Source organism: Alosa alosa, chromosome 1 (genome assembly GCF_017589495.1).
Source record: "Alosa alosa isolate M-15738 ecotype Scorff River chromosome 1, AALO_Geno_1.1, whole genome shotgun sequence".
NCBI classification, from domain to species: Eukaryota; Metazoa; Chordata; class Actinopteri; order Clupeiformes; family Clupeidae; genus Alosa; species Alosa alosa.
The window spans coordinates 48,809,514-48,831,616 of NC_063189.1; the positions used below are offsets into that span (position 1 = coordinate 48,809,514).

The 22,103-nt window shown below is 39.8% G+C and overlaps 1 protein-coding gene across 4 annotated transcripts in view; it reads right to left on the reverse strand.

Annotated features, from left to right (window-relative positions):
• Positions 1 to 22,103, reverse strand: part of dlgap1a (discs, large (Drosophila) homolog-associated protein 1a) — a 118,422-nt gene that overhangs the window by 12,099 nt on the left and 84,220 nt on the right. The gene's annotated exons all lie outside the window — the stretch shown is intronic.

The window sequence follows — 22,103 nt, forward strand, 5'->3', positions numbered from 1 at the left end:
AGCTCTGGTGGTAGAACAACTATTACAGCAACTACACCAAAGTGGCAACCACACCAAGGTCATGGGTTCGATTCCCAGCAAGCATGTGTGTGTGTGTGTGTGAACTGTGCGTCACTATGGAGTAAAACATCTTTCTAAGTAAATGAAAAGTACACTTAGACTGTGTGTGCTTGAGTGTGTGAGACAGTGAAGGTGTGTAGTTGTGTGTGACGCAGGATGAAGGGGACGGCGAGCGATGACTCAGAGCTGGCGAGGAGTCAGGCTGCAGCCCACGCACACACACATCCTCCGCCATGTCGCTGAGGACTAATTACAAGCACTCAACACCAGCGCGCCACATTCAGCATCCATTAAAACAAGGAGTCTTTTTAATCTTGACCCCCTCTGCGCACTTCCCCCGACTATCCTGTTCACAAATACTGGAGCCATGAATAATCCAGGTTAGCACCTCTGGGTCGTGTGTTCCATTGCTCATCTCCCCACTCGATCCTGTGAGGCAAAGGCAAATAGCATCACGTTCAACGACACGCACGTATTCTCTGAAACTACTTGAGCAGGTAGATTTCTTCTAAAAAGCTAATCTGCCATTACACTAGACAGAGCATATGAGAGTGCATGGTGCTGTGTGTGTGTGTGTGTGTGTGGGTGTGTGTGTGTGTGGGGGGTCAGATGTATTAAACGAGCAGCGGTGTTATGGAACAAGGTTTTTGCCATGGGTCTGTGCTGTGCTGTGCTGTGCTGTGCTGTGCGTTGTGTTGCGCTCTCCCAGTCCTTATCTGCACAACCGCTACTGTCGTCTGGCACAGCTGAGTCACTTCAGCAGTGCGGTGGCCTCGTGGGTGGGACAAGCCAGACTAAACATGAGATCATCCGCATGAAGTGGCTCTGTCTGGCCACCAGTGAGGTAAGAGAACACAGACAATGATGCTGTGTGTGTATGTGGGTGTGTTGTGTTGTCTTGTGTGTGTGTGTGTGTGTGTGTGTGTGTGTGTGTGTGTGTGTGTGTGTGTGTGTGTGTGTGTGTATGAGAAGAGGAAATGGAATGTGTCCTTTTAGAAAATGCAGCCATATTTTTCAGGATTGTGTCTATGAATAGATAGATAGATAGATGGATAGATAGGGAAAGAGACACTATGGGAAGTAGTCACTGAAGTGTGTCTGCTTGCCACACACAGAGTAGTACCATCACATGCCCAGAGCAGGGCAGGCTAGCAGAATCCTTCCAACACTAGACACTCACACACAACACACATGCCACACACCGCCACACACTTTTCCTCCTTCTCCCACACACACACACACACGCACACACACACACACACCATCTTAAAGGACAAAAGCTGTGACAGCAGAGTCTTTTTATGTGAAATCTGGGTCACATAGTGCTGCATGATAAAAAAAAAAGCCTGCCACAAAAGATGGAGTCACTGACACAAAACAGCATGTGCAAACATGGCTTTGGACTGAGAAGCAGCAGTCACATCAGTTGGAACACCAGAACAATCTCAGTACGCCACAGATTTATAAAAAAAAAGGAAACACAAGAAAAAGAATCCTTCTGAGCCTTGTAGTTGTGATCTTTCACACTTTCCCGACAAAGTGTCGAGACAGGCAAGTGGAATTGATTCACTCCAGCTGTGAGATGAGATCCTGTCAGGAGTGACAGTCGGGTTCAGACTTGGTAAGGCAGCCGCCATCATGGGCTGAACAGAGAGAGACCGACAGAGAGAGAAAGAGAGAGAGAGAGAGAGAGAGAGAGAGAGAAAAAAGTTAAAGAAAATAAAACAAACAGATATCCTGCTCCATCTGGCTGAGAGCCAAAAGCTGTCTGCTTTGACTGCTAGAGCTTGAGACTGCCTCAGCAGCAGAAGCGGATGGGGCCCTCGAGCCACAACGCAACATCAAAGCACATCAAATATACACTCCCGTGTATATAATGACTCACCCACGGCACACACACACACACACACACACACACTGACGTGAGGACCTCTAGGCCCTCTTTATGAAGCTGTCTGCATGACTGTGTCCGGAAACATCATAGGAGAAGTGAGAGCTCTGTGCATCCCTCCAGTGGAGCATTATGGACAATGGCCCACATGGGAGATCATGTACGACACAAACACACACATACACATGCTCTTGCACTTACTAAAAAGAATATCAAAGAATAGCTCCTCAACAGTGATGAGAGAGAGGGGGCTCCAGCTCTTTGCTGATGCTAGTCTCGGCCTGTCTTTAGTAATGACAAATACTTTGTCTGCTCCACTGTCATTCACTTCTTTACAGTAAGTATAAGATTGAGGAATCTTAGTTGTCCAGTGGTCACCATGAATTCCCTCAAGCACAAAACAAAGAGGAAATACCCAGTGTACGCAAGAAAGCACACAACACCCATTTCTCTTTTTCCACCTAGCTGGATCTACTTTCCTAAACCGCAGTGTGTATTGGACAGGAAGGAGCCTGAGGTTGAACATCCAGAACGTCCCAGCAACGTCAGATATAACATTTGTTATGCCTAAAGTATATATTAGTCACTGAGACATGTTATGTACAGTATATGAAAGTGATATGCATATGTATGCCCTGTAGTTATAGATGTCATACACATTTACTTGATTCATGCTTTTAGATACAAAAACATGGGAGATCTTGGGGGTATTCCAGAAAGCGGATTTTGTTAAACATCATAAGTTTGATAACCCTGAGAAGGGGGGAAATTCGGTGCTTTCCATTCCAGTAAGAAACATAACTCAAACTTTGGTCTGTGAACCTAAACTGCTCGCTAGCAGGTTGTCCTTACCATGGCCAGTGTGTCTCCATATCCCCTCCCTCCTGCTGAGCTGCTAGTGGACACGACTTGTTATTTTCTTCTCAATCAGTCCGATGCAAGGCCTAAATCATTTTCATAGCCTACTGCACCCAGAGAGGGTTTTGAGATCCCAAATATTTACCTACATCCCCTGGAGACTAATCAAACGTTATCATCATCTTTTTCTACCTTTAATCTTATAGCCTATTAGAAGTTATTTAAAAAGAATCTTCTCTGACTGGCGCAGCAAGTTAATAATAATAATGTTATAGCAGTTTGTGTCAAAAATAACTTGTGCTGTTATTTTTGCTGGGTTTTTAGCCATTTTTAAGTCACCGGCCCGGGAATATAGTGCTTATAAAACAATTAACAGCACAAACGGTAATTTTTATAGAACAAACATCGGAAAAAAACACTTTCACATACAGCTGCATCTCAATAAATTAGAATATTGTGGAAAAGACCATTGCCCAGCCCAGACTGGGAAATTAAAGGCTCAGGAAACCATTGCCGGTGTTTTGACTTAATTAGCTGATTAGAGCTCATCTTAGGTTGACATTTCTGTATTATAAATTCTTCATTTCAACATTTTGTGATTCTGGATTTTTGATTTCCATGAGCTGTAAACCAATCAAGATTAAAACAAAGAAAAAAGTGAAATATATCACGAATCATAAATCTACAGTAGATTATATGAAAGATTTACTTTTAGAAATAAATTATGAAAAAAAAAAAAACTTTTCCATGATATTCAATTTTTTTGAGATGCCCCTGTAATTATGCAGCTGTGCTGAACACTGGGCTCATGGGCAGGACTTCTAAGATAGAAGAGTGACGCAGGAAGTGGGGTACATTTTTCTAAGCAGTTGCCATGGTGACTCGTCATTTCTGAGCTCCATTGATGATGGCTTTTCATAGTGATCGGGCACACACTGAACTCAGAGTGAACAAACTCTGTGTAGATGGAACTAGCCCAGATCAACTGTTTTGGAACAGAAATATCAAGAGTTTCCCATCTCAGGGTAAATCAACCCAGAGATCCTGGTTAGAAAGAGAGTTAGTCCAACCTCCTTTCTGGAAAGGACCTCATCAATTCCAGTCTCTGTCTAATAGCTGCTCATTGCAGTCCCATGAACCCCATCTCTCTCTCTGAATGTTTTGAGAAACCTGAGACACGTGCACTGCCCTGCTATCATACACTCAAACCTTTTACTTTTTACCTCAAACTACTGTTACCTGTTGTTATTTACCAGTTACTTTGACTAATTATGAATCATATATACTGTAGCCTATATGAAGAAGTAATAGTATTATGTGTAACATCTTTAGTGAACTTGTCAACCTTCAACCTTCTCTGACTCCCTAAAACTCCCTTTTCTCATTTGGTACAAATTCTGGCAATACTGAGCAGATTCATCATCATTTCATTAAGGTCTTGCCCATGGTGATAAATTGACCTTTGTCTTGCTATTCAATTGTCTTTAGTTAGACTTTGCACTTCGCCCATTATTCAAAATCACCTGTATGGAACTAAACAGACACAGTTCACTATTAATAGTAGTGAAAAAATCTGATGATTTTATCATTCATTTGCTAATTTAAAAGCTCATTGAACCCCTCAAGTCATTCCCCTTTAGTGTTGGAATATGCAGGCTAGATTATATGGCTTCATATACCATCCACTAGTCAGATATGTAAAAGATCCAACAAGTAATTAGTTGACATGACAAGCTAATTGTGTCCATCTTTTGTGTCAATTCAAACAGTAGGGCACTTAGGCTACACACAAACTGTGGTTCCATTGAGATTCAGGAGTTCCAGAGTTCAGGGGTTCCACTTTTGCTGCAATTGCAGCCTACCTCTAAAACATTGGAGTGTAACGAGTCCCTCTAGTGGTTCACATCCAGTACTGCATTGACTGGTTTGTCCAATTATTGAAGACATTTGGCAGCAGCAAGATGCCATTTCTAATTTCTTACATAAAACTGACGTACTTAATGAGCTCACTGGAGGACTTCAGACAGATAGATTTAAAAAAAAAAATGTTTTGTCAATTCTGACCATGACAACCTGCTGCACAAACGTCAGTGTGCGATGATTCAGTGATGGCCAAGTTCCCACAACAGTGAGGCCCAAATAAATCATTCAGCTGTGTTTGTTTTCTATGGCATAAATCATCAGATAAAAAAAAAAAACCTCACAGAGTACTGTTCGGTAAACATCTTCTCTCCTTGAAATAGGAACACAAGATTAGAGAATACGTATTCTGGAGTTACACAGCTTCATACAAATCATTAGAATATCAACAAAGAGGAGTGAGGTCTGAGTTAAAGGGGCTTCACGATTAGCATAACAACATTTCCAGGAAATGGAAAAATAGTCAGCCTCCTGTGCTGTTCTACATGCCTTCCCTGATTGGTGGGCTCATTGGTAGTCAGCCCACTCTATGCCGCGTACAGAGCCCCTGATGCATGCCGCCTGCTTAGCTGGCAGCACTGATGGATTCTGTCAGGAGCTCCTTCACTGGCTGCCCATGCTGTCATTCACAGCAGTGTGTTGGTGTTACGCACACATTTTACACTTCTGACTCAATTAATCCTTCCTCTTCCCTTTTCCCCCTTTTTACCCATGCAGCGACTGTGCTTCTTGTGAGTGATATTGTCATACTGTTTATGTTATTTATTCATCCCTCTCTTTCTCTTTCACACATTCTCTCTCTCTCTCACACACACACACACACACAGATACACACACACACACACACACACACACTTCTCCCTGATGGGAGAGTTTTGGCATCTCTGGACTGTTGACCCTGAGCCTTAAAGGACAAAGTAAATCATGCTGTCAAGACTAGACAGCCACATTTCACCCCACATCAGACAATCACTCTCCATTCCAGTGGCAGAGCGTCCTGCACACTGCCCTGACATTCACCCTGCTAGCAGATCCCTCCACTTACCTGTTACAGGGCTTGGCTGGCTATTTATATTTACTTAGTGCTGGCATATGGGGTTGATTAGGCTAGACGGAACCCTCCAGAGAGAATTAGCCTAAACGAGGGTCACACTGACTGAGGTTTAGTCTACGTCTTCGTATAAGTAGCACAGACGATTTGAGTGGGCCTAACAGACACATGATGCTCTCTAATTCTTAAGGTAAGCCCCAGGAGAAACCAAAAGACAACTCACAGCTCCTAATCCTCAGGAGAGGCAATTAACCTGACCCTCTCGTGCACCAGCCACTCGAGTGGCTTTTGTAGAAAGGTCAACTGTAATCCAAGCCACGGCTCCCCCTGAGACAACGGCACCGGTCACCCTCTGGGATATTATTACCGCTTGCTCAGTCACCACCATTAGCACAATGCAGCCCAATTACTGCACCAGCTCCAAACGTGTGTGTGTGTGTGTGTGTATCACAATTAATTTAAATCCATCCAGGTAAGTGCATTTCTCAGTGGTCACAAACTCATCATTGACTTTTAATGCAGGAAAAACTAAAAGAAGAAGAACTAGTCCTGGTATGTCACCCAGTCCCTCATGCGTCTCATCTGTTAGCATCAGCCTGTAGAGAAACATGGGCTTCTGCATTAACTACATCGCAAAAAAAGAGTGAAAGAGTTTGCAGAGTCTACCGCCTTTAAACTGCCTAAACCCTCTGACACATGTAATATACTGCTAATCCTAGCAAGACATGATGCATTAAGAGCTGACATGCAGCTTTGAGATCAGTTCGTAATGAGGATTTGCTCAATACAGTGGATGAGCCTATATAACATGAAAAATGACTGTGGCACTGCAGAATAGTGCCATAGTTGCAGCGAGATTGGCAATCATTGGTAAAGGTATGGTGAGTCTTATGAGTGAGAGTGTGACTGAGTGAGTGAGTGTGTGTGTGTGAGTGAGTGAGTGAGTGTGTGAGTCTTATGAGTGTGTGTGTGACTGAGTGAGTGTGTGTGTGTGTGAGATGAGTGACTGAGTGAGTGAGTGTGTGAGAGTGTGTGAGTAGCTATGCATGTAAGCAGATCACCCTACGCTACCTCTGCAGTTTGCCAATGACGGGAGTTCTCACATCCTCCGTCACAGAGGAGAGGAGGCAGTATGAGGGGCCTCTTATCAACAGCACACACACTCACCAACATCCAGCCAGCCACACACACACGCACGCACGCACGCACAGCCCCGCCAATGACCTTAGGTCTCATTCAGCTGGTGTGGATAGACAAGTGTGTGTGTGTGTGTGTGTATCTCCCTACATTCTCATGAAGCCACCCACAGGACACTAACACACACACACACACACACACACACACACACACACACACACACACACACACACACACACACACACACACACCTCACTCACTCACTCACTCACTCACTCACTCACTCACTCACTCACTCACACACACACAAATGGAAGATGATACAAACCGGCACAGACTGGATTTCACAGAAACTGACAGTAAGGATAGCATTGCTGATGTCTGCTTGCTGCCCCTTCTAGATGCCCCCAACACAAACACAGAGAGAGAGAGAGAGAAGAGAGAGAAAGAGAGTTCTAAAGAGCTCTGGTATGTGGGTGTATTGCAACAGAACTGTGAGTGAGGATACTTGTCAGAGCCAACAAGATCTCACATCTATTTGTAATCGTATTTGCTACCATCATCATCATCAACACCACCATCATAATTATCATTAACATCACAATTATCATAACTATCATAACCACCACAATGCTATTACCAGCATCACCATAACCTGGCAGGCAGACTTGCTGTGTCAGGCTGGAGCTATGAAGTCATGCTGTCCTTCATAGAAATGTCATGTATTTATTTGTGTTTTAATTCTAACTAGAATGTAATGGCAGAGGAATTACAATAGTGGATGGAACGCTGCTAAAGTTGGTGGGGAAATTCTTGGAAAAAACCCCATTAAATCACTTAATCTTTGAGTTCATACAAACCCTCGTCCCAAAAGACCTTGTGTGTCAAGGCGTTCTTGAGATATAACACTCAAGGTGTTTTTGACCTTGACATTTGACCTCCAACATCAATTCACTTCATCTTTGAATCCATACAAATACTCATACCAAATTTCAGGCATGTAAGGTATTCTTGAGATATCGCACTCAGAGTGTTCATTGACTTGACCTTTGACCTCCAACATCAACTCACTTCATCTTTGAGTCCATACAAACACTTGTACCAAATTTATAGCACATGCGTCAAACCGTTTTGGAGATATAATGCGCAAAGCATGAGATATGGCTGTGACTTTTATTTTGACACACGGGAAACACTTAAACAGGATGTGTAGTTTTAGGGAGCACCAGATTGTATGCATTAGAAGCTGAGACAGTGTTCTAATTAGCCCGGGAACTACTCTGGGAGCTTAACAAGCGCAGCTGCCTTTAGGCCATTATGACATCACAGCCTTTGAAGTCTAAGGGGGAAAATTGAGCTTTTTAACATTTTTAATCCCCTATTTCTAACTCTCTAAATAACTCTCTTGCCCCACTCCAGACCTTCACAACGGTTATTTCAACATGTCTGTACGTTAAGCGGTTAGAGTCGCATTAATTCTTGAAAAGGTAAAAAGAAAAGGTTATAATAATAACTAGAAAGTAATGCCAGAGGAATTACAATAGTGGATGGAACGCTGCTAAAGTTGGTGGGGAAATTCCTGGAAAAAAAACATTAAATCACTTAATCTTTGAGCTTTTTAACATTTTTAATCCCCTATTTCTCAAAAAGTATAAACTTTTTTAAAAATCTGAAAAAATAACTCTTGCCCCACTCCAGACCTTCACAACGGTTATTTCAACATGTCTGTACGTTAAGCGGTTAGAATCGCATTAATTCTTGAAAAGGTAAAAAGAAAAGGTTATAATAATAATAATAATAATAATAATAAGAAGAAGCCAGGAGATTTCAAGATAGTGGATTCCATCCACTATAATAACTAGAAATGCAATTCCAAGGAATTACCAGTGCATGAAAATGCTAAAGTTGTGATGTAAAATATCATGTATAGTTAAAACAGATAATACAGAAATGGTTACTATGGTGATGCTAGGATAGACATGGTGGTTGCATAGCTTAATAAAAGTTGATAGTTTAAAAGTAGACTGTTTAAAAGCTGAATGTAGATAGTTTAAAAGTTGTTGATAGACAGTAGATAGTTTAAAAGTTGTTGATAGACAGCTAGTTTAATAGATAGTTTAATGATAGTTTAAAAGTAGACAGTTTAAAAGTTTAAAAGTTGTTGACAGACTGGAAGTTTAATGAATGTTGATATTCAAATAGTTTAATGGCTGTGTATAGGTAGATATTTGACGATAACTGAAAGTTGGAATGGCTCTAATGTTTGCTAGCAGTTATGCTAAGATTTTTAAATATGCTAACCATGCTACTTAGCTAACGTTTTCTAGCAGTTTTGCTAAACATGCTAACTATGCTAGCAATGCTAACTATGCTAACCATGCTACTTAGCTAACTTAACTAACGTTTTCTAGCAGTTTTGCTAAACATGCTAACTATGTTAGCAATGCTAACATGCTAACTATGTTAACCATGTGACTTAGCTAACCTAGCTAATCATTTTTAGTAGTTCTGCTAACTATGCTAATTAACATGATAACATGCTAACTATGCTAATTATGTGACTTAGCTAACCTAGCTAATCATTTTTAGTAGTTATGCTAACTAGCACGCTAACAATGCTAACATGCTAACCACATGACTTAGCTAACCTAGCTAATCATTTTAACAGTTATGCTAACTATGCTAACTAACATGTTAACATGCTAACTATGCTAACCATGTTACTTAGCTAACTTAGCTAATCATTTTTAGCAGTTTTGTTAAAAATGCTAACTAGCATGCTAACAATGCTAACTATGCTAACAATGTTACTTAGCTAACTAAGCTAATCATTTTTAGCAGTTTTGCTAAAAATGCTAACAATGCTAGCAATGCTAACATGCTAACTATGCTAACCATGCTAACTAACTACAGTGGGTAGGAGTCATAGTTGATGACAAGTAACAGTTACAATGGCTGAACAGTTTAAAAGTTCAGTAGTTTAAAGGGTTAAATTGTTTAATAGTGAAATATTGTAGTGAGGACTTTTATTTTGAAACAGTTTTTGGCAGAGGAAGCAGTTGAACAGGATGTGTAGTCTTAATAGGGCCAGTTTGTATGCTTAAAGCCTGAGACTGGCAGTTGATCCAGGTGGCCTGAACACCTGCCATAGGATTCTAATTGCTTAACGGCCCGTCGATATGATGTCATAATCGGCAATGTTAAGTCTATGGGGATTTTTAAAAAGTTTTTCTTTAATAGTTTAAAAAGTATAAAAGTTTCAAAGTTGAAAAGACATACCAACCCGATCTGTTTGAAGACCTATGTTACAAAGTTTGAATGAAGTTTCTAAGTTAAACTGTTCAAGAGAAATTGCGTATGGAAAAAGTGGTAAGCGGAATAATAATAACTGGAAATGCAATTCCAAGGAATTACCAGTGCATGAAAATGCTAAAGTTGTGATGTAAAATATCATGTATAGTTAAAACAGATAATACAGAGATGGTTACTACGGTGATGCTAGGATAGACATGGTGGTTGCATAGCTTAATAAAAGTTGATTGTTTAAAAGTAGACTGTTTAAAAGCTGAATGTAGATAGTTTAAAAGTTGTTGATAGACAGTAGATAGTTTAAAAGTTGTTGATAGACAGCTAGTTTAATAGATAGTTTAATGATAGTTTAAAAGTAGACCGTTTAAAAGTTGAAGGTAAATAGTTTAAAAGTTGTTGACAGACTGGAAGTTGAATGAATGTTGATATTCAAATAGTTTAATGGCTGTGTATAGGTAGATATTTGACGATAACTGAAAGTTGGAATGGCTCTAATGTTTGCTAGCAGTTATGCTAAGATTTTTAACTATGCTAACCATGCTACTTAGCTAATGTTTTATAGTAGTTTTGCTAACCTGCTAACCATGCTACTTAGCTAACGCTTTCTAGCAGTTGAATGAATGTTGATATTCAAATAGTTTAATGGTGATAACTGAAAGTTGGAATGGCTCTAATGTTTACTAGCAGTTAAGCTAAGATTTTTAATTCTGCTAACCATGCTACTTAGCTAATGTTTTATAGTAGTGCTAGCTAATGCTAACATACTTAGCTAACTTAACTAACATTTTCTAGCAGTTTTTCTAAACATGCTAACTATGCTACTTAACATGCTAACTATGTTAACCATGCTAATTATCATTTTAGTAGTTCTGCTAACTATGCTAATTAACATGATAACATCTTAACTATGCTAACTATGTAACCATGTTACTTAGCTAATCATTTTAGTAGTTATGCTAACTATGCTAACTCACATGCTAACAATGCCAACTATGCTAACCATGTTACTTAGCTAACCTAGCTAATCATTTTAGCAGTTTTGTTAAAAATGCTAACTAACATGTTAACATGCTAACTATGCTAACCATGTTAATCATTTTAGCAACTTAGCTAATCATTTTAAGCAGTTTTGTTAAAAATGCTAACCACGCTTTAGCTAACCTAGCTAATCACTTTTAACAGTTTTGCTAACAAATGCTAACTACTATGCTAACTATGTTACTTAGCTAACCTAGCTAATCATTTTTAGCAGTTTTGTTAAAAATGTTAACAATGCTAAGAATGCTAACATGCTAACTATGCTAACCATGCTAACTAACTACAGTGGGTAGGAGTCATAGTTGATGAAAAGTAACAAGTTAAAATGGCTGAACAGTTTAAAAGTTTAAAAGTTTAAAAGTTGAATTGTAGTTTAAAAGTTGTTGAAACATTGTTTAATAGATAGATAGTTTAATGATTTTAAAAGTAGACCGCTTTTGAGTGTAAAAAGTTCAGAGTTTAATGGGTTACATTGTTTAACAGGGATTATTGTAGTCTTTTATTTTGGAAACAGTTTTGGGCAGAGGAAACAGTTGAAAGCCTGAGACTGATTGTATGCTTGATCCAGGTGCAGGTGGCCTGAACACCTGCCATAGGATTCTAATTGCTTAACGGGACGTATTATGATGTCATAATCGGCAATGTTAAGTCTATGGGGATTTTTAAAAGTTTTTCTTTAATAGTTTAAAAAGTATAAAAGTTTCAAAGTTGAAAAGACATAGCAGCTTGGTCCGTTTGAAGACCTATGTTACAAAGTTTGAATGAAGTTTCTAAGTTAAACTGTTCAAGAGAAATTGCATCCGAAAAAGTGGTAAGCGGAATAATAATAACTGGAAATGCAATTCCAAGGAATTACCAGTGCATGAAAATGCTAAAGTTGTGATGTAAAATATCATGTATAGTTAAAACAGATAATACAGAGATGGTTACTACGGTGATGCTAGGATAGACATGGTGGTTGCATAAGCTTAATAAAAGTTGATTGTTTAAAAGTAGACTGTTTAAAAGCTGAATGTAGATAGTTTAAAAGTTGTTGATAGACAGTAGATAGTTTAAAAAGTTGTTGATAGACAGCTAGTTTAATAGATAGTTTAATGATAGTTTAAAAGTAGACCGTTTAAAAGTTGAAGGTAAATATAGTTTAAAAGTTGTTGACAGACTGGAAGTTGAATGAATGTTGATATTCAAATAGTTTAATGGCTGTGTATAGGTAGATATTTGACGATAACTGAAAGTTGGAATGGCTCTAATGTTTGCTAGCAGTTATGCTAAGATTTTTAACTATGCTAACCATGCTACTTAGCTAATGTTTTATAGTAGTGCTAGCAATGCTAACCTGCTAACCATGCTTACTTAGCTAACGTTTTCTAGCAGTTGAATGAATGTTGATATTCAAATAGTTTAATGGTGATAACTGAAAAGTTGGAATGGCTCTAATGTTTACTAGCAGTTAAGCTTAAGATTTTTAATTCTGCTAACCATGCTACTTAGCTAATGTTTTATAGTAGTCTTGAATGCTAACATGCTAACCATCTTTACTTAGCTAACTTAACTAACATTTTTTCTAGCAGTTTTTTTCTAAACATGCTAACTATGCTAGCAATGCTAACATGCTAACTATGTTAACCATGTGACTTAGCTTACCAAGCTTATCATTTTAGTAGTTATGCTAATCTATGCTAATTAACATGCTAACAATGCTAAAGATGCTTAACTATGTTAACCATGTTACTTTAGCTAATCATTTTTTAGCAGTTATGCCCCACTATGCTAACTCACATGCTAGCATGCCAACTATCTTAACCATGTTACTTAGCTAACTGAGCTAATCATTTTTAGCAGTTTTGTTAAAAATGCTAAGTGGCAGATGCTAACTATGCTGCTTAAATTAACTTAATTAATCATTTTTAGCAGTTATGCTTAACTATGCTAACTAAATATGTTAACATGCTAACATGCTTGTGGCTAGCATGCTAACCATGTTACTTTAGCTAACCTAGCTAATCACTTTTAACAGTTTTGCTAAAAATGCTAACTAGCATGCTAACATGCTAGCATGCTAACTATCTTGTTAACCATGTGACTTAGCTAACCTAATAATCATTTTAGCAGTTTTGTTTAAAATGTTAACAATGTTAAGAATGCTAACATCCTAACTTTCTTAACCATGCTAACTAGCTACAGTGGGTAGGAGTCATAGTTGATGAAAAGTGTTGACATAGTTGATGACAAGTTAAAAGTTGTTGATAGACAGCTAGTGAATGTATATAGTTTAAAAGTTTAAAAGTTGAATGTAGATAGTTTAAAAGTTGTTGATAGACAGCTAGTTTAATAGATAGATAGTTTAATGATAGTTTAAAAGTAGACCGTTTAAAAGTTGAGTGTAAAAAGTTCAGTAGTTTAATGGGTTACATTGTTTAACAGTGGATTATTGTAGTGAGGACTTTTATTTTGAAACAGTTTTGGGCAGAGGAAACAGTTGAATAGGATGTGTAGTCTAATTGACCCAGATTGTATGCTTAAAGCCTGAGGCTGCAGGTGGCCTGAACACCTGCCATAGGATTCTAATTGCTTAACGGCCATTATTATGATGTCTGTCGGCAATGTTAAGTCTATGGGGATTTTTAAAAGTTTTTCTTTAATAGTTTAAAAAAGTATAAAAGTTTAAAAGTTGAAAAGACATAGCAGCTTGGTCCGTTTGAAGACCTAAAATTACACAGTTTGAGCAAGTTTCTAAGTTAAACTGTTCAAGAGAAAGTAGCGTCCGGAAAAAGTGGTAAGCGGAAGAAGAAGTTGTTGAAGTTGGCTAGGAAGAACAGTACAGTGCATTTTCATGCACTGTAATAAGTTGGCTAGGAAGAACAGTACAGTGCATTTTCATGCACTGTAATAAGAAGAAGTTGCCTAGGAAGAACAGTACAGTGCATTTTCATGCACTGTAATAAGTTGCCTAGGAAGAACAGTACAGTGCATTTTCATGCACTGTAATAACTAGAATGTAGTGCCAAAGGAATTACAATAGTGGATGGAAAGCTGCTAAAGTTGGTGGGGAAATTCCTGAAAAAAAAACATTAAATCACTTAATCTTTGAGTTCATACAAACCCTCGTACCAAAAGACCTTGTGTGTCAAGGCGTTCTTGAGATATAACACTCAAGGTGTTTTTGACCTTGACATTTGACCTCCAACATCAATTCACTTCATCTTTGAATCCATACAAATACTCATACCAAATTTCAGGCATGTATGTCAAGGCATTCATCATTGACTTGACCTTTGACCTCCTCCAACATCAACTCACTTCATCTTTGAGTCCATACAAACACTTGTACCAAATTTGAAGCACATGCGTCAAACCGTTCTGGAGATATAATGCGCAAAGCATGAGATATGGCTGTGACTTTTATTTTGACACACGGGAAACACGTAAACAGGATGTGTAGTTTTAGGGAGCACCAGATTGTATGCATTAGAAGCTGAGACAGTTGATTTCACAGGTGACACCTGTGTCAGTGTTCTAATTAGCCCGGGAACTACTCTGGGAGCTTAACAAGTGCAGCCAAAGATCCTTGATTACTAGCAAGATAGAGCAACGTAATTCGTTACTATGGGAGCAAAACGGGACAGTTCCGGTCTGCATAAGTGGGAGTGTCACTCTACGTCACTAAATAAACTTTCTCTCTTAATAAGCAATAAGAACAGATAAACATAATTGTGTTCACAGTATTATTGTCCATATTCATGTATGATACCAATGAATCATTCTTAAGGACATGATATGAATAATTTAATTAGTCATGTGAACCGAACTAGCTAGCTAGCTAAAGCTAGCTTAAAATGCTATACAAGTGGATGGGAGTAGCTATGGCAATACAGCTATGCGCCAACAAGTGACTAGTAGTTGAAGGACTTCGCTTAAACTTAATATACTGTTGCAAATTCACGTGAGTATAAACTATCCACTTTAACTAATGTCAGTAATGTTATTCAGCTAGTTGTCATTTCAAGGAAACTACACTTCTCTGTTTAAAATGTTACCTTAGCTAAGAGGCTAGCTAGCATGCTAACAACCGGACAGTAAATGGCAGCAGCATGGTCTGATATTAAGTTATTTTATTACAAATCCGAACGCTAAAAAATAACACTTTTAGGCTTGAAATGATCCCAAACACTTACAGATTATGACAACATTTTCCAAAAAACCCTCAACAAATCCAGAAAGACATAATGACCAATTTATTGGTAAAATTCCACAAATCTCCATTGACATTAGTGCAGCGAGGGTTTATTCTGGTCTGCATAAAGGGGGATTTCCCCCCCTCCCCCTTGCAATAATCGAACGCGGAAATTGTCGAACGTTTGCGCCTCTCGCTCCGCTTTAACCCTCTCTGGTGCAGCTGCCTTTAGGCCATTATGACATCACAGCCTTTGAAGTCTAAGGGGGGAAAATTAGCTTTTTAACATTTTTAATCCCCTATTTCTCAAAAAGTATAAACTTTTTTAAAAATCTGAAAAAATAACTCTCTTGCCCCACTCCAGACCTTCACATTGGTTATTTCAACAAGTCTGTACGTTAAGCGGTTAGAGTCGCATTAGTTCTTAAAAGGTAAAAAGAAAAGATTATAATAATAACTAGAAAAGCATTTCCTGAAGGAAATACAGTGCATGAAAATGCAAAAAATATGATGTCAAATATCATACAGAGTAAAAACAAACTATATTGGTTGCTAGGTAGATGAGGTTTAATATAGTTGGAATGACTCAACAGTTAAATAGGTGGATAGTTTATATAGGTAAATAATTTACTTGGTAGATAAGGTTTAATATAGTTGGAATGATTGAGCGGTTAAATAAGTGGATAGTTTAAATGGTTAAATTATTTAGGTAGATAGTTGACTTAACTGACACTTGGAATGGCTCTAATGTTTGCTAGCAGTTATGCTAACTATATTAACAAAGATAATAATGTTAACCAAGTTACTATGCTAACTAGCATCTTAACAATGTTAAAATGCTAAGTATCTTAACCATGTGACTTAGCTAACTTAGCTAATTATTTTTAGCAGTTATGCTAACTAGCATGTTAACATGCTAATTATGCTAACTATCTTAACCATGTTACTTAGCTGACTTAGCTAATCATTTTAAGCAGTTTTGCTAAAATGCCAACTAAGATGCTAACATGTTAGCATGCTAACTCTAATAACCATGTGACTTAGCTAATCATTTTAAGCAGTTTTGCTAAAAATGCTAACTAACATGTTAGCATGCTAACCAAAATTCTAACTAGCATAACCATGTGACTTAGCTAACTTAGCTAATCATTTTTAGCAGTTTTCCTAAAATTCTAACTAGCATGCTAACATCTTTAGCATGCTAACTATGCTAACCATGTGACTTAGCTAACTTAGCTAATCATTTTAAGCAGTTTTGCTTAAAATGCTAATTAACATGCTAACATGCTAGCATGCTAACTATGCTAACCATGTGACTTAACTAACTTAGCTAACTAGCTACAGTGGGTAGGAGTCATAGTTGATGACAAGTAACAGTTACAATGGCTGAACAGTTAAAAAGTTCAGTAGTTTAAAGGGTTAAATTGTTTAACAGTGAAATATTGTAGTGAGGACTTTTATTTTGAAACAGTTTTTGGCAGAGGAAGCAGTTGAACAGGATGTGTAGTCTTAATAGGGCCAGTTTGTATGCTTAAAGCCTGAGACTGGCAGTTGGTCCAGGTGGCCCGAACACCTGCCATAGGATTCTAATTGCTTAACGGCTCTATTGTGATGTCATCAGCCCATGTTAAGTCTATGGGGAAATTTTGACTAGTTTTTAATTAATAGTTTAAAAAGTATAAAAGTTACAAAGTTGAAAAATACAAAGCCCACATGTCCTAAGTAAGACCTTTTCATGCACTGTAATAATAATAATAATAATAATAATAATAAGAAGCCAGGAGATTTCAAGATAGTGGATTCCATCCACTATAATTATGTGCATATGCATACTTTAAAGATCATCTGTATTATTATTGTTGCTGTTGTTTTCATGTTTTGGTCCAGTCTGGGTGTTTTTTTTTCTGTTAAACTCTGCTGATATGTCTATGTTTGTCATCTATGTTTCTCAATGGAAAAAAAACAGACTTGGTCTCCTAATGACGACTGAGGGTGGTGAGAGATGTGACGCTGTCGCCAGTGTCCCCATGAGGGAAGAGGGAGGACGTTGTCTGCCGTGTGAGGCAGCAGGACTGAAAACAAAGGCTCAGGGGCAGGGGGCCGAACCCGTTGTCAGGCAGAATGTCTTATTTGAGAACGCTATGCTTCACAGACCTGGCCTGAGCAGCTTGGACAAGCGTAACAATAAACAAAACACACACACACACACACACACACACAACACACCTTCAAACCAGCAATGTTTTTCCACCACAATAGGGCACTGTCCAGAATCAGTAAACCTGTCCCCAGCATATGTCAACATTTCCAAACCATCAAAAGAGAGCAAAACAAACATCAGACACAAATACTGTATTCGCACACAGTGAGAAACTGGTCTCTGCCTCAAATGATGTATCAGGCAAGAGGTCAAGAGGTCAGGCTTTCAATGGCCCCAGTGAAATAAGTGGAGGCCCTGAGTGTTATTTCTGCTCCTTCATGTCCAGCTTGCCCTGTGGCCCTGGTCAGCCTGAGACACATCTGCACGGGGTCCAGAGCCATTTCATCAGCTTCATTCATGACTCACCTAATGGACCAGCATTGCCCTGAGTACCAGCAACACACACATGCTAATGACTCTATTAAGGAGAGAGAGAGAGAGAGAGAGAGAGAGAGAGAGAGAGAGAGAGAGAGAGAGAGAGAGAGAGAGAGAGAGAGAGAAAGAGTGGAGCTAAATCCAGAAATAATTCTAAAGTTCAAAGCATCATTAAACTCAAAATGAGGACAAACAAAAACAATACTGCTCAAAATACGCATTTTTAGAATTACAATTTGTACATTCAACAAGATATTCTTTCATATTTAAGATCAGGGCCACACCAAAACCAATATGTTGTGCACAGGAAGTGTTATTACAGACATTGCATGAACATGGTTAACAGAAAAATGGTTTGATGTGAAAGTCAGCTAACCTGAGTCATCTTAGAACAGAGCCTCAGGGTCCAGTAATGGCAGTAATGCCACATTCTAAATAACAGGGCACTTCTCAAAATAAACAACGATGTATCCATTACAGGATTACAGCACCAAACCATGTCTGGGGAATCTGAAATCAGATATTGATACCATTATGATCCAAGCTGCTTAAGGAAAACATGATGTTTGGTCAGATAACTACACAATCTCGTCCAAAATCTCTTTGTATAAACAATGTTATTTTTATACAGTGGTGATTTTGAAGAACGAATCTGAACAAGCAGATGGCACAACCCATAAGGCCTACACACACACACACACACACACACACACACACACACACACACAGACAGATTGACACACACACACATGAACACACTCCCTGAAAGACATGCGATGTGAGTTTGGTCGGTCGTCGTATGTGTGTGTGTTACTGTATGTGTGTGTGTGTGTGTGTGTGTGTGTGTGTGTGTGTGTGTGTGTGTGTGTGTGTGTGTGTGTATGTATGTGGTGGTGGTGCGCCCTCTCAATGTCAACCCTGACAGCTTCCTCCATTAGTCCCCTCATAATTCATCTGGCACGGTCTCCGTGGCGCGGACATCTGGATTAGCCACGGTGGGCTCTCCCTGACAGGGCCGTGGCATAAATCTGCCTCGCAGCGGGCAAGTTTGGCGGCATGGCTTCCGTCTGATGGGAGGCCCCTCTCTCTCCACCTTCTCCACCTCAATGTCAGCTGAGTGTCACAGCGAGGGTTGCAGCTGCTGTGTGGTCACAGGTGTGTCGGGGGCCGTCTCAGATCAAACTAAATTCTCTCTTTCTTTTTTTCTTTTTTTTTCTCTTTTCACGTCTCCAAGTCACATTTGCATACACAAACACACGCACACACACACGCACACACACAAGGGCAGGATCCCCGTGGAAATGTCAGAAAATGGACACGCCCAATCTCCACTGAGGACACTTGGTCAAAGAGACCTCTTTGATCGTCACACGCATCCATCCATATGTAATGTGGAACTGACAATATGGGCAGTAGTCTGGTAGCGTATGGTAATCTTCTGTGCACAGTTGTGTTATTGATAAAAAATCTTATTTTAGTCCGTGTACGTTTTTCAGTTATGCACAGGAAAAGATGTGTTATTGGTTTGGGATTTCCCACAGCGGCCGACCAACAACCACGCCTTTACTAACATATCAGCAGTATACAATAGCAATGCACAATTGACTCGAGACAGCTGCAACGTGCACCACAGGCTGTACCTGGGGTTAGTAATAGGTGGCTCTCCTTCACTGTAGAAAGTCAATCAACAACCTAGCCAATATAATGCAAAAGGGTGCGGGATTCCACCATAAACAACCTTTGAGTGACTATCCTCCAAAGTCTAAAAGAAAACAACAAAACAACTGTCTCCACTGGCCTTGTGTCTGTTTGCCAGTGTACCAGTTCTGTATATTTTAGCTTCTTCCTTTCAAAGGCTTCCTCCATTGCATCTTCAAAGGGAATCATTAGCTCAATACAGTAGACAAAGCACTCACTGAAAATACAGCACCATGACTGGACTGAAAGCAGTCACAACAAAAGCGGTCAACTTAAACTCGCTTGTCCTAAAACAAACACACCAGTGATTTAAAGGCCGATTATGTCTCCAGATGTAGAGACAAGGGGTCAAGCTAGTTTTACAGCCAGATAGAGTATGCTTTAATGAGCCAACACACGTAGCAATCAGCCTTTCTTTGATATCACTGTGGTTGATACCCACCCCAAGTTGACCTGTCAGACAAGCTGGTAGAACAATATTACAATTTGCTTGTGGCAGATGCACAGAATGGGTTTTGGAGATAAAACCAGACCCTTTGTGAATTCGGTCTCTTTTTTAGCTCTTCTGTCACTCTTGCCTTCTGCTTCTCTGTCATGCTTAATTCTTATTCTTAAACATTCTCTCCTTCATTCTCATCTCTGCATTATCCCCCCTTCAGTTCAGGATTGGGTTTATGTGGTCATTTCAGCATATTATGGTCTAACTCACATCTAAGCTGTTTATTAAGTTATTATTATTTACAGTTGTATGTATTTGTTTAGTCAGATTTATTGAGCAAACACATAACAAACCCAACATGCCTAACATGCGCTTACCATGCACTTCCTTCTTCTACTATATCTTTGATTACACTCCCTGATTAAACTGCGCTCTCTTCCTCTGGCTTTCTTGAGGTGTTTGAAAAAGCAGTGTTTACTACCCTAAGGCCTCCTTTTTTATGCTGGAGCTTGATTGTTAGTTCTCACTTGTAAGTTGCTTTGGATAAAAGAGCCAGCTAAATGAATACATGTAAATGTAACCAGTAAGGCAGGCTACATACTGTCTGTAGATTGAATTGATTTGTACATCTCAGTGCGCACCCTGGTGCTTTGAATACAAAGTAAGCCGGTGGGGAAGGATAAATTCACAATCCCAGCAGCGTGTGTTCTTAAGTGGATTATAGAGATGCAGGAATGTTGGGCAGGAAGGGAAGAAAGGAGGTGATTTGCATGGCTTTGCCTACAGGCTTCCTTCTCGGTCTGAAGGTCGGCTCCCTGTTCTTCCCTTCACCATAATTACTCCCTAGCGTTCTCATGATGAAGAGACCAGTTCAAGCCTGTGTGTGTGTGTGTGTGTGTGTGTGTGTGTGTGAGTTTTCATTTGTTGTTTTCCTTTCTTGACCTGGCAAGGAAAGAAAACATGTTTACTCTGCATCATCAGGTCCAATCAGTCGAGTGTGGGAACCATTTTGATTAATGGGGGCCAACTGAGTGGGCTGCTGTGCACTGTCCCCTGTTTGGAGTCAGAGGCAGGTGACTGGTAGGTTACTACACCAATGGGGGCAGATGGCCAAACACGACACTAATAGCTGCAGTCAGCAACCTTTGATCTTGAAGGTGCAAGGTTCAAAAGCTGTCCAATACAGCAGGGATGTTACAAAACAGAAAGGCTCTAAGCCAGGAGCTTGGGTTGTGTTTCATTTAGTATTTTCCTTGCTGCTTGGCCCCAAAGGCAGTTATGAAAAATTCACAAGTCCGGTGCAAACTCACTGTTCGCGTACAACCCCCTCTCTCCCTCACACACTGTTTTGCACTTTTGTCTCATGTCGTTTTCTTCATCTTCCTCCTCCTCCCCCCCCCCCCCCCCCCCCCCCCCCAAGTGTCTTCTCACAGCTAATGCTGCAGACTCCTGCCCATATGTCTGCCAGCAGTAGCCACCCGCAGCCAGAGACCATCACACTGACACGTCTCAGCAAAGATGAGCGTTACTGACCCACAGCTGGGGGGGGTGGGGAGTGAAAGCAGGGAGGGAGATGAAAGCGTGCAAAGCCGACCGCGCATTCCTCTGCTTGCACCCGCACACAACAACCCAGCTGACTACTGTTCGCATTTAGAAGCCAAAAGCAGAAAGGAAAACATGATTTTCAGGTAGAGAATAAACAAAAACCAACAACACGTCACTGTTCGCCGTCAAACTTTGGCGACAAACAGACAGACAGGTTTGTCAGCAACAAGGAGCTGCAGTGAGCGAGGAGTTGCGTCTCCAAAGTGGAGCCCGAGGCCCAGCGCTTCTCCACTTATTTCGGGTCGATTGGAGCACTGTGGAGCGCCAGCGCCTGCAGTAGGCCCCCTAGTGGTGACATGCATTTGGATGTCTTCTCTGATGAGATCAAACTGAGATGTCAGATGCTGT